At 40.8% G+C, this 14073-nt stretch overlaps 1 long non-coding RNA gene across 1 annotated transcript in view; it reads left to right on the forward strand.

Moving 5' to 3' along the window:
• The first annotated feature begins 736 nt into the window (after positions 1–736).
• The window catches only part of LOC129496670 (uncharacterized), a 29317-nt gene continuing 15980 nt past the window's right edge, over positions 737–14073 (forward strand). The window contains exon 1 of the long non-coding RNA XR_008661826.1: positions 737–952. This is a non-coding gene — a long non-coding RNA (uncharacterized LOC129496670). The remainder of the gene's footprint in view (positions 953–14073) is intronic.

The following is a 14073-nucleotide window of genomic DNA, read 5'->3' on the forward strand; positions in this document are numbered from 1 at the left end:
AATTGTGATGAATGTAACTGGGTGAAGTTTTAGATTGGGAGGCAGGGAGGTCTTCTCTGAGAAAGTATCTAAGACCTAAAGAATGAGCGGCAGCTGCCAGATTGAGAGGAGAGCGAGGGAGGCAATCTGTACACAAGAAATCACCTCAAAGTCTCTGAAGTGAGAGAGAGCCTGGCTTGGTAAGGAGCACGCTCCAAGGAAGACCAGAATGGCCTTGAACAAAGACAGTGGTGGAGGGGAGAGAGTGGAGGATGAGGTTGAAAGAGAAGCTAGAATCAGATGTTGAGGACTTGCAGAGAAGAGTAAGGAGTGTGACTTTCTAAGTTCAATATAATGGCATTTAAAGGGTGCAAGCAGACAGATGACATGATCCAATTCTATTAAAAGGTCATTGTGGGGGAAAAAACATCATTATGGCTGCTTTATAGAAAACGCTGAAATGACAAAGTTAGAAGTGATCAGTCAGGGTATTTTAATATTATTGGTGAGAAATGATTGTAGCACAGCTTAGAGTATTGGCAGTTGTGTTAGCCAGTCTCCAAATCAGTCCCCACGATCCACTTCCTCCCAGTTTTCACATGCTGGTGTGGTTCCTTAGAACATTAAACAGAGTTAATCTGGGTAACCAATAAGACCATACAAAAATGATGGCGTGTGACTACTAAAAATCAGCCAAAAGAAACACTGCAGGCTCCTGTTTGCTCTCTTATTGATTACTCACTTTGGAGGTATCTAACCTCTATGTCCTGCGAACACTCAAGCAGCCCTGTGGAGAGTTCCACGTGGGAAGGAACTGAAGCTTCCCACCACCTGCTAGCACAAACCCTCCAGCCATGTGAGTGTGCCACACTGGAAGCCAATCTTCCAGTGCTAGTCAAGCTTTCAGAAGACTGCCGCCCTGGCCAATATCTCATGTTGGTCTCATGAGAGACCCCTAGCCAGAATCATCCAGGTAAGCCATTCCTTTATTCTTGACCAATAGAAGCTGTATGCAATATAAAACATTCATGGTTTTAAGGCACTAGGTTTTAGGGCAACAAGATGCGACAAGAAATGCCTAAAGCAGTTATGGAGGCATAGAGAAGAGGGTGGCTTTGAAGTGTGTTTGGAGGTAGACAAGATGGGATATGACTAAGGCCTGGATTTGTGGGTGAGGTCTGAGGAGTGACAGCACTGAAATCACCTCCCAGATTTCTGGCTTATACAACTGGAGATATTGCATTGCATAGGAAAGCAAAGAAGGCATCAAAAAGCACCTATCTGAGATCAAGGGTCCTGTTTGGGAGGTGTTATGTTTAGTGACATCGTAAAATAGAGAAATTGGAAGAAAAGAAGAACACAGAAGAGTATGGAGTCGTGGAAGCCAAGGTAACTGGTTCCCATGAAGAAGGAAGAGCCAATTTTAAAAAGTTGCTATGAAGTTTAGTACAATATTGACTAAAAGTAACTAGCAGTTCCTGACTTTGGCTGCATTTTGGAATCAGCAAGAGAACATTTAAGGACAAAACAAAACAAAACATACCTGTCCTCTACCCAGAAAGCCTATGCTTTAATTGGGCTTGGGTAGGGACAGGGTGTCTGAATTTTAAAAGCTTTTCACAACCACCATTAAGTACAAAGTTGAGAACCAGTGATCTGGGGATCCCTGGGTGGCTCAGCAGTTTAGTGCCTGCCTTTGGCCCAGGGCGTGGTCCTGGAGTCCCGGGATTGGGTCTCACATTGGGCTTCCTGTATGGAGCCTTCTTCTCCCTCTGCCTATGTCTCTGCCTCTCTCTCTCTTTCTCTCTCTCTCTCTCTTCCTATCACGAATAAATAAATAAAATCTTTAAAAAAAGAGAGAGAACCAGTGATCTAACATATTTGGCAATGTGGCTGTACTAATGAGCTTCGGCAAAATTGTGGGCCAGACACCAAATTGGTAGGTGCAGTAATAAAATCTATTACGGTTCATCTTTCTTTGTTGTTTTTTCACAGAGCACTGTTATAGTTCTCCAATGTACAGTCGTCTAGGAAGTTGAACTTCATAGTAGCAATCTTGTCTCAGAATACTTTTTAACTATTTCTTACATCAGTGATTCTCAACAGAGGCTACTATTAAAGCCACCTGAGAAGCTTTGTAAACTATCCGTGGCCCTATCCCAGGCCAATCAAATCAGATCCCAAGGGTGGGGAAAAGGGCAGGGGGATTTTCTGAAAACACCTGGGGTATTCTTGTGCGGCCTAGGTGGAGATCACTTCCTGGAGATTATGTAGAAGCAATGTGAATGTGTTTTTGCTTGGTGCTGCACCATCTACAGCAGGTGCTGAAAGTCACAAGTTGTCAACTGCTAAAAGGGAAATGACAGAACTTTCATTGGCTAAGTCCTCCCTCAACAGGAAGGCAAAATTTGTATAGACTTCTCAATGCTTTACTGATAATTTCCTCCCTTCTAAAACCTACTTAATAAGAGGTGAAATGCCATGGAGGAGAGGGGCTGAAATCAGAGGGAAAGTAGGACATGTGCCCTGGAGGAGGACAGATGTTTTTTGAACAATGCATTGCACAACCCTATGCCAGGACCACAGGGTACTATATGAACTGTGCTCCTGGAGTTACAGCAAGCAACAGCCCTGTCTGTAAGTCATCTTAATGAAAAACACACATCACGGAAGCAAATTGGATGGATAGTATTGACTCTTCTGAGGGTTATTTGGCTTTATCTTGCTAACAACATCTTCCAAGTCATTGCAAGTCACATTGCTCCTGATAGTCAATAAATTACCCAAGAACTCCATGGGCCAGAACATTAGCATAAGGAATTCAGCTCTGGTTTTAAAAAAAAAAAAGTCACAGGGATCCCTGGATAGCTCAGCGGTTTAGTGCCTGCCTTCGGCCCAGGGCGTGATCCTGAAGTCCTGGGATCGAGTCCCACATCAGGCTCCCTGCGTGGAGCCTGCTTCTCTCTGCCTGTGTCTCTGCCTCTCTCTCTCTCTCATGAATAAATAAATAAAATCTTAAAAAAAAAAAAGTCACTATTTTTAGTCTCCAGCTTTTGAGGCAGGCAGCCGGAAGTATAGGTAAGGGATTTCAGAGTTCACAAAAGTGAGACCAGTGAGATACCTGCTAATCTCTGTTCAGTTTCTAATATATCTATGTCTTTCTAGATGGCATAGAATTGGTAGGCTTGGAATTCACACTTAATTCCTTAATAGCATCTCAGCCCTTTCACTTACTAGCTATATGATTTGGCAAACTGACCTCTCGCAGATTGTTTCCTCCTGTGTAAATTAGTGACATTCACTCACCGTAGTAGTGGCTAGTACTATTCACCAATATTTCCTGACTGTCCCCACACACTGTAGGACTGTACTTCCTGTCCTGCCCTCTTATGGTTGGGTGGTTCTGGGCAACTAGTGGTGAACAATGAGTTGTGAGCATAAGTAATGTTTGTCATGGCCAGGCTGCAATTTTTTTGAGTCGGAGGCTTGAGAGTCTTTAAGCTCCACTTCCCTTTGCTGCTGGCTCTTCTGTCAGCCCAGGACACACAGAGCAAGGTCCAGAACTGCCTGTCAATGGACATGACAGAAAGAGGTTCTGTCATGGTAGGTTATAAGCAGCTAAGATTACAAGGTGTTGACTACTCTAATAGACTTTCTTCATAGAATTGTGTTGAGGACACAGTGGGACAATAAATATTATCCAGCCCACTATGAAGTACTAAGTACATCCATGTTTCCATTGTTCAATCATTGCTGGCCTTCCGTGTCTAAGTATTAGCATTTGTGTAGCTCTAAGGATAGCATTCTCAGGCCTCAGATTAGAGGACACTTTAGAAGTGTCTACTCTGACATTTAATCATTCATGAAAATAATTGATGAGTTTGTAAATCATATTTTCAATTCAATATTATCAATAATTAATAATATAGTTGATTGATAATTGATAATATTCAAGAACTTTAAGACAACTCATAATGGCTAAAAACTAATATCTAATCTCCTTTTCAATAAATAACCATAATCAACTGATTTTTACTCCATTCTCACCAAATGCAATTGAGAGAAGTCTTGTTTGATAGTGAAGGAGTGTTTAGTTTTAATTCATAATAAATGCAAAGCATATGGATTTAAAGAAGAAAATAAAAAGAAATTCTAAAATAATGTTGGTTTCTACCTTTCTCTTTGCTTTTTTCTCAAATATTTATGCTCTACTTATAAATATGCACCTGTATAAATTATGACTAAAGCTATTTTTACTGCTTCACAGTAAATTTTTACTAAATTTTTACTAATTTTACTAATTTTTTACTAATATTTTACTAAATATATGGAACTTTAATCTCTGGTGTATCATGTACCAAAGGATAATAGATTTGGCAACAGAAATAGTTACATTCCATTAAAAACCAACTCTATAATTCACAACTGGACTTAGGTTCTCTTCCCAGTCCAATGATACACTTAACTTCCAAAAAGTCTAAGACAATTTTTTTTAGATTTATAATTTGTAGAGTTATATTTTTCCATTTTAAATGATAGATTCTTGTATGTATGTTGTTTTCCATGGGTTCTCAGAATAACTAAGTGGCTTGACAATAAAAATGATTTGAGTAAGTTCAGTAATCTCTTGATAGAAGGTGGTTTGATTATTTGACTATTCCAATTATTAAATCATGTTCTTTAATTTTTAAATACTTAAATATAACTTTTTTATTATAAAAGGAATACATACTCATACAGGAAAAATGCAAATTAGAAGGAAAAAGAAAAAGTCACCTCTTATCCAATTCTAGAGAAAACCACTGATCACCCCTTAAGGACTTTATTCCAGTCTTTTTGCTCTGCACACATTTGCCATAAAGGTAAATGCAAATGCAAAATAACATATAATGTTTCTTAACCTTTGTTTCTAGTTATAAATGTAATCCATTTGGCTCCTTATACAGAATTTGGGGAAATATAAAAATTAAGACAAAGACATCATCCAGGGGAAAACTACCAGAGATCACTACTATTAATATTTTTTTTTATTTATTTATGATAGTCACAGAGAGAGAGAGAGAGAGAGAGGCGCAGAGACATAGGCAGAGGGAGAAGCAGGCTCCATGCACCGGGAGCCCGACGTGGGATTCGATCCTGGGTCTCCAGGATCGCGCCCTGGGCCAAAGGCAGGCACCAAACCGCTGCGCCACCCAGGGATCCCAATATTTTAGTGCTTCCAATAAAAGCAATCATTACCTAGCTACTTCAGAGTTCAATCAAAAGGTATATATTCCATAGAACTGTCTTCAGCAGCATGATTAGATTTTCCAGTGTGCTGAATATTTATTCACTTCTGAGTTGGAGCACCTGCATTCATCATGAATTCACAATATGAGGCAACTACACTATGTTACATCCTGATGTTACAAGATAAACCCAGCCTGTTCTCACCAAAAACTCCAGGTTTGGGGAAGATGTAGTGTAGGAAATTATTTCAATACAGAGTGATTAGTGCTAGCATTTGAGATAAGCTCAAGATGCAGTGGAGCATAAACCTATCCTGCTGGGGAAGGAGATGTGAGGGAAAACCAGCTTCCTGGAAGCTATGCAGTAGGGATTTGCTCTGAGGGATGGGTGTAGCCAAAGACTGGGAGGAAGAGAACCAGCAGGGAGCATATTCTACCCAAGAACAAAGTTAACCCCACAAGGTTGGAAGATAGATCAAGAAGGGAGAAGTTAGCATCAACTTTGTATTTTCATAGTAAGGAGTCTGAATTTTATGCAGATGGCAAAGAGGCAAACAATTAAGATGACATGATCAGATGTGCATGTAAGAGAGTGCATTCTAGTAGGAAGGGATGAGAGACCAGGCAAGGGGGGGTGGTGAGGGGGCACAATAAACTATGATACTGTTCAGACTAGAAATGGAGAGGGCCTGTGTGAAGGCAGCTGTGGCAGTGACTACTGGGGTTGTCAAAGAAGCTTAGGGTATCCCATACCCCTTCATGTGCCCCTTGGGGATCAACCTTGGATGTTGACTATAATTGAAATCAGAACACAAGGAACCTGTGCTAGATCACATATGGAGAACAAATGGCTTGGGTTGGTTACCTCAAAGACCCTTCTAGAGCAATGTGACCACTGCAGAACTAGAAAGATACTCCTTAAAAAAAAAAAAAAAAAAAGATACTCCTTTATGTCAGGATGATTTTATTGGAGCTTCAGGTTGAAAGGAGAGTAAAGCTATTCAATACAGTTACTGAATCATAGTCATTCATAGTCATTAATGAGATGGTGACCCAAATGGGTACACATTTGCTGGATAAACAAATACGTTGGTTAGGGGATGAGGATTTCACAGATGTCAGGAGACACTGAGGTTCAATATAAATTGTTTTCTTTTCCCATGTGGGTTGGTAATGTGGTTTACTTTGCAGAGTTCCCTTAATTAAGATGACCAACACAGAAAGCTATCCAAATATTTTAGCACAGCACTTACAACTGTCTGTAATTTGGCCCCCGAATACTTTTCTTTAAACTGAAAGTTGTTTGAATTGCCTTGAGGAGGATAATGAGCTTGCCATCACTGGAAGTATTTTTTTAAGAGGGCTGAAAAACCACAGGAGGAGAGGTTTTAGGTGTATTAAAATACTGGTTTGCAGCTTTGAGGTGAGGATTTTTTTTTCCTGTTGTAGTTATGTAAAGATATGCTTATTACTTTTTTTCTTTCCTGTTCTCCAGTACCACATAAACAAAGTCAATGAAGTTGGTATGAGATTTCAGATATAAGGTCAGAAACCCGGATACCTAGAATTCCTTAAACACAAATATTTGAAGTCTGCATACAGCTTGACTGGGTTGGATCTTCTTATAAAGAAGAAAATGTTTTATTCATTCAACCTTAATTGAGAGCTAACTCTATGTCTAGATACGGAAAAAATAGGTCACAGTAAAGGGCTATTGAAAATTGAATCAAATTACAGATAGAGTACAGGTGTCTATTCTCATTGTAAAGCCTTTTTAATGAAAGAAAAGTTGATGGAAATAATCTATAATAGTATGTAAAAACAGTTTTCCATCAAAGGAAATTCATCACAGTGTGATAAAGTAGAAAACCATCATGTGCAGAGAGAGTGACAAGTCCAAATACACATTATGTGTATTGGAGATTATGATTTTTTCAAAAGTCAGAATCATCAGAGAAAGCCCAAGGAAGGGCAATGCCATCAATGGTGGAATATGATGGAAGGGGACACTCCATTGTCTGATGACAAGTAATGCTGTCTCTACCTGGAAGATTTCAGGAAATCTTTTAGGAACTGAGGTCTGAGCTGGCTTCGTAATTCTTTAAAGTTTTTAGTATTCCCTCTAACACTGCTGACTGAATTTGCTCAGGATGTACAAGCATCCTGGGAGTGTGTTACACTGGAAAGAAAAGATGTGTGACTCAGGCAATTTGACAGTGACTCCCATTGCAAGAAAAAAAATCTGTGGCACAAGGTCTTTGGGGAAGACTTTCTTTCTCATTTAAGTCCTTTTCAATGCCCTGCAATTACTCACAGAGTATCAAGAACCTAGGACAAATTTCAAGATAAGTATCTGAGACATACGGAATTACCTTTGGGCTGAGGGGCAAGACAAAGCGGGAAAGTTTATAACCAGACAAATTGGGGCAAGTCCAGTCCCAGGTATCTGAATTATCATTCCCACCATGTTTTAGAGTAGATTGAGAATTTCTGTGTCTCCAATGAGATTTTTTTTCTAAGAAACTAGATTAGAGGGCGGCCCGGGTAGGTCAGCGGTTTAGCGCTGCCTTAGGCCCAGGGCCTGATCCTGGGGACCCAGGATCGAGTCCCACATTAGGCTCCCTGCTTCTCCCTCTGCCTGTGTCTCTGCCTCTCTCTCTCTCTTTCTCTTTCTCTCTCATAAATAAATAAAATCTTAAAAAAACAAAAAAACTAGATTAGAGAAACCTAGGATGGAAGATGGAAACTGTCAAAGCAGTGATTGGTGAAAATGGAATTGGCAAATGTGACTAATGGGTGGGCATAGATAAATGCTAAGCACAATGTTAAAATGGGATCAAATGAAAAATCTGAAATTTTATCCTGCAGGAGATGGCTAGAAACAAAACAATTTCATTCTGAATGAGAACAGGATTGCTAAGAATCACTCTTCAAGCAATCTAGGATTTAAATCTCCATGCAGCCCGGGTGGCTCCCCGGTTTAGCGCCGCCTTCAGCCCAGAGCCTGATCCTGGAGACCCGGGATCGAGTCCCACGTTGGGCTCCCTGCATGGAGCCTGTTTCTCCCTCTGCCTGTGTCTCTGTCTCTCATGAATAAATAAATAAAACCTTTAAAAAAATAAATCTCCATGTTCTACACTCAAAAACTGAATGGACAAACTAATGCCCAAGATTTTAGGACCATGCTCCCTTCTTCATATGTCTAGCTTCTTCCCATCCTCCAAGTTCAACATTAAAATTATATCCTTACATAAAGTTCTCCATGACTACTAAGCAACGTGGGCTTACATAGTTCTTTGGAATGCAAAGCACAGGTGTTTCGAAGTGAAATGATTAGAAAACTATCTGCCCCAAATTCTGTTCATTGAAATATGCATTCACACCTGTGCCCTGCCCAGCTTCTGCTGGCCCTCTTTTCTGATTGTTATTTTCATGGAACAGTCTCTAATAAACCATCTGCAACTCTCCCTAAGGGCTTTCTCTGGCTGCAGGAGGACGATCCAGTGTGCAAGGAAGGCTGGAAGTATCTGTGAGTTGATGCCTCCAGAAGTAGCTCTTAAGACCTGGCCAGTGGGAAGTGTTGGGTAAATACCCCAATCCTCACCTCTCTGGTAGAGCAACTTTGAGGCATCTCATGCAAAATCTCTCCAAAGGCCCGAGCTCCTGCTGCCTACCATGGTTAATTCTGCTCATTAACACACTTTTGATGGCTTTTCCTCCTTTCCTTGTCTTACCACCTCACTTCACCTTCACACTCACTTCACCTTCCTAAGACCACTCTCCATATAAACTACTTGCACTTATACCCTTATCTCACACTCTACTTTTGGGGAGAACAACATGAGAAAATGAGCCAAATGCTAAAGAAAGTAGATTAAGAGGAGTTTGAGCCAACAACAGCTAATGATTAAGAAGCAAGCATTGCTCCAAGTAAGAGCTATAAATGATCCCACTGGGGAGGACTTCTCAGGGTTTCCCCAAGCCTTGTGGGAATTCCTTCTATCCACCTGTTTGCAGCTGTGAAATAGTTAGTGGAAGCTGACTTTCACTGGAATCCTGAATTACTGTTCTCAGTAAACTTCAATAGTGTACTACCTAAAATATACGAATTCCAAAGTTTAGTAATAGTGAATTCTTCATATAGTAGTTTACTAGTATATAGCACTTGCTTATATATAAAAAAATAAAGTGACATATGGTGTATCATTTGCTCATAATAAAGAAAAAGCTCTCAACATTTCATCAGTTTGAGCCTTTAAGACTCCTGAAAGGCTCGTAAATTCTGGTCCATACTTCGACAATTCCCACCCTACATAGAGGTCACATTGGGTAAAAACCCCACTACTGCAAGCAAATGCCCACTGCTTTCTTGGCAGCCTGACCCTGTTTATTTTTTTAAAACAGTATGTTCCTAGTCTTTGAAAGAGCAAACATGCCTTTAGGGAAAAGAGGAAATGAAAAGCACACAGCAGTCTTATTGATGTTGGGTTTAATATTTACTTTTCTCTCTTCTTGGGTCAAGGCTGTGAGTGTACACTGGGCTCTGGCTGATCCTTATCACATTCCTTCAACAGTCATCCTTCAGGAAATCCTGCTTTCTAGAGGGAAAACCTGAAAGTACCCGGGAGGAATCAGCCACACTTATGCTGTTCTTTGGTTCTCTATTTGGGGTGGGTGAAGGTGGGGCACACAGATGTTAAAGGATTCACTGTTTGCAGAGAACTTCCTTTGGGTCTAGATTTCCTCTACCACCTGGAAGCCATTTTTCTAGTTGCCTATGTGTTTTGCAAGTTCATCTCCAGCTACTAGGCTACAGAGAAGTTGAGGGCAAGGGTCTTGCCTAAATGCATCCTTGGGACAGGGCAGAGTGAAAACACCACCCTTGCCTGGGGTTAAGGATGAAAGCAAACCTGAGACCTGACTTCCACTGCAGCACCTCCTGCAGGCTCCACCAACTTAGTCTGAATCCACACCCTGCTTGACTTCATTCCCTCCCCCCTTGCTTCCTCTATTTCTTTATGGTCTCCCTGGAGCTCTCCTTTAAGAAACCATTTGCACATGATTCTCATCTCAAGGTTTTCTTCTGTGGATCACCAGCTAGGAGGTCAACTCTTAAGACTAAAGAGTTGGAGCACTGGCAATATGCAAATTAATGGCTATCATTTTGTCTTAGTCAAGGGTCCTTGATTTCCATGGAGGAGAAACCCACTCTAATCAGTTTGAATGGGAAGTTTACAGAAATATACCATGCCTTGGGGTTTGGGGATTAGAAAGTTATCTGTAAATTTTGGGGGCCACATGGTCTCCTCCCTTCTCTGATTCTCTCAATGCATAAACTCATTTTGCTGCAGTTCAGTATTTCCTGTGAAGCTTTAATGTAATTGTTTGCACATGGCTGTGGCTTACTAAGGAAACAAAACACTTGCCCTCATTCTACAGAAAACCAGCTTATTCGAACTCTTACTGCCTTAGGTCCAAATGTCAAATACCAGGGGGGAAAAAAAAAACAAAACAAAACCCCAAAACCCAAACATCAGAATCTAATTAGCCCACCTGAGGTCAGATGTCTTCCCCATCTCAATCAGATGCAACTGTGGAAGCAGGGTCCTCTTCTGAGACACAGCCACTTCTTCAGCAGTACTGTGGCATGAGTGGACTTTTTCACATGGGATTATAGGCTTAAGGCAATGACAGACATCTCTAGGAGAATAGTAGCCAAGACTTTTTTGTTCTGCCTTCAAACCTCTCAGGATGGCCCTATCCTACAGCATGAAGATTCTCATTCTTGAACAGGTCTCATCTACTCCAATCACATGGGCTTGTTCACTGTCTATCAACACACTAGGCTAACTTTGTCTCCATGCTGAATTTTTTTTTTTTTTTTTTTGCAGTTCCTCCAGCTACACGGGCTTTGTCTCTGTTTCTGCAAACACTTTGCTTCCTTTATTTCTTGCTTTCTCCATGAAGTTTTTCCCATCCTACCCAACACCTATAGCAGCATTATATTTTGCTCGTTTACCCAGATTACATAATGAAGTCAGGGCTATCTTCGCTATTTGATAAGCACCTCAGAATCAGGGAGAGACCATGCCTCCTACTTTTGCTGTTTCCTCTACAGCACCTTGCATCATTCTGAGCACACAGCAAAACATAGCTGCTCCTGCTTAACATGCCAGTTGGAGTAGATTAGCCTTTTCTCCAACACTTATTTCAATGCCTTACTCAGGCTGAAACACAAAGTTGTTTGTCTCATTGTCTCAAACTTTACCACTACAATGTGAGTTTGCTCTACTTCCAACTGCCAGTATCTGCATCTCTTTGCCAGAGGGCTTTCTTCCAAACAGCAGAAAGCCACTCTGGCCTCAGCACAGTTGACTGACAGTCTGGGAAATTAATTACTGGTAGGCCTCCACCAACAATCCTTAGGGACTGGTGGATATACAGCCCAGCTCCCCTGTCCTAGACAGATCAACTCTGGGTCTTCTACATGGCTCCCAGAGTTCCCCAGTGGGCTTGGGCTCCAGATGCCCACAGTGGTAACTTAACTTGGTAATGCAGTCTTTTTTTTATATAAAGATTTTATTTATTCATAAGAGACAGAGAGAGAAAGAGATGTAGGCAGAGAAAGAAGCAGGCTCCATGCCGGGAGCCCGATGTGGGACTCAATCCCGGGACTCCAGGATCACTCCCTGGGCCCAAGGCAGACACCTAACCACTGAGCAACTCAGGCATCCCGGTAATGCAGTCTTTATCATTGCCCTCCCTTCCTATCTCATTCCCCACTTACCTACTAAGTGTTTCCTGTGATCACCTCCCAAAAAAACTGCTTACTTTATCTTCTTTCTGGGTCTAGTTTTGAGTGAACCTAATCTAAGATGAAATTGAATAAATATTTATGGAATGAATGTAAAGGCAATTTTCACCTTCTCCCTTACAGAGAAGCCAGGCCAGGGACAGGGTTGAATTTCTCAAGAATGGGAGAATAGAAGACTCAACTCTGTATACCTCAAAAGTGGAAGCATCCATAAAAGGGAGGCTGCATGAGAATGAGTTTAAAACCAAGAACGCTGCATCCTGGGGGCAGTTGTGAAGTTCACAGCCTACAGCTGGACCTAGAGAAAGCAGGTGCCGACAATACAGCTGCCCACAACTTGCCAGCTCAATTTGGGATGGGTAATAGGTCTTTGCAGCCCAGTAGCAATACCCCTACTTGTCTTGGTTTCCACTAGTCCAAGAAAAAGAAAAAGAAAAATCAGCCAGGAAAAAAAATAACTATGATTAGATGTTTTGCTAAATTCATGAACAATGTTTGACTTGAGCTATGAAGTCAGAGAAATGTCCCCTTTCTTATATCTTAAGTTTCGAAACAATTTCTAGCTCCTGAAATCACTTTTCAGAAACAAAGCATACAAAAGCCCTACAAAAGGATGACAGGAAAAAAAGCAGTTAACCTCTGATAAACTGGAAGAGCAGCTTGAATATTTCTAATGGTTAACTGCACAATTCAACTTCTTGAACACTTAATGTGTTATTCCTTTGTTTGCTGGAGGAATGCAATTGCTCAGTGAAATGTGGAAAGACTTGACAAGAACTGTTTTCGTGATTATCTACCAACTTCTTGCTTTATCTTGTTTGCTTAATCAAATGTCTACTTGTGATCTCTTTGCAAAGTTCTGAATTTCATTACCTCTCTCCTTAAAGAGAAGTTAATCTGCTTGGGAAGGAAGGCTTGCTCCTCATAGGTCAATGAACATGAGCATTTTCTAATAATTAGTTCCAAGCCCCAGTTTCTAGACAACTAACCAGTTCAGCAAAATTTTACTTCATAAGAAACTGACCTATTTTCAGCAGAATCTCTGCAACTAGTACAAAGTGTAATATCTCATAGAACTGTGTTAGTCTGTCATTATCGCAAAATGATTTTGCGATAGCAAAGCAACAATTAGAGCAAGTGATGCTTGTCTCTTCATTGGGAGAAATATCTGCAAGGCAGCTCTGTCATAACTTTAATTTGAGACCTGCCTGGCTGTCCTGATGAGAACCATCTTAGCGAACTGGTAAAATTTTCATTGCATTCTATTGTAAAAATGTATAGCGAGTTTCCTGCTCAGCTATGCATAATCAGATAAGGAACACCCTCACTGCTATAGACTTGAACATGCATAAAAATGTTGCCTTCTCAGAAAAATACCATGCTGAATGAAGGGGTTTACATCCGTGCTAGACAGATGGAGAGAGCCGTTGGTGTAACAGATGGAGTGTATCTTCTATTATAAATTATCATGGTAGCCAGAATAATGGGCCTTTCTCTCAAAATGTCCACATCCTAATCCCCAGGACCTGTGGATATGTTACCCTGCATAGCAAAAAGGGGATTTGCAGATGTGATTAAATTAAGGTTCTTGAGATGTGGCATTATCCTGATTATCTGGGTAGGTCCAACCTAATTACATGGATCCTTAAAATCATACAAACTTTCCCTGCTGCAGTCAGAGGGAAATATGACTACAGAAGAATGGTCAAAGATGTGTAATCTTGCTGGCTTTGAAGATGGATAAAGGGGCCAAAAGGAATGTGGCTGGCTTCTAGAAGCTGGTAGAGACAGAAGAAAATAGATTCTCTTCTAGAACCTCCAGAAAGGATGGCTACACTGCTCACATCTTAATTTTAGCTCCATAAGACCTGGGTCAGACTTCTGACCTCCAGAACTGTAAGATAATAAGTTGGTATTGTTTTAACCCACCAAATCCAGTGATTTGTTGCAGTAGCAACAGAAAACTAATGATATTTATACAATTCCTGAAAAAAACCTTAAGAAAAAATGTATTATGCTAAAGCTCATTTCTTCTCCCCCAAAATGTCCAGA

Source organism: Nyctereutes procyonoides, unplaced genomic scaffold (assembly GCF_905146905.1).
Source record: "Nyctereutes procyonoides isolate TBG_1078 unplaced genomic scaffold, NYPRO_anot_genome, whole genome shotgun sequence".
Taxonomy (NCBI): Eukaryota; Metazoa; Chordata; class Mammalia; order Carnivora; family Canidae; genus Nyctereutes; species Nyctereutes procyonoides.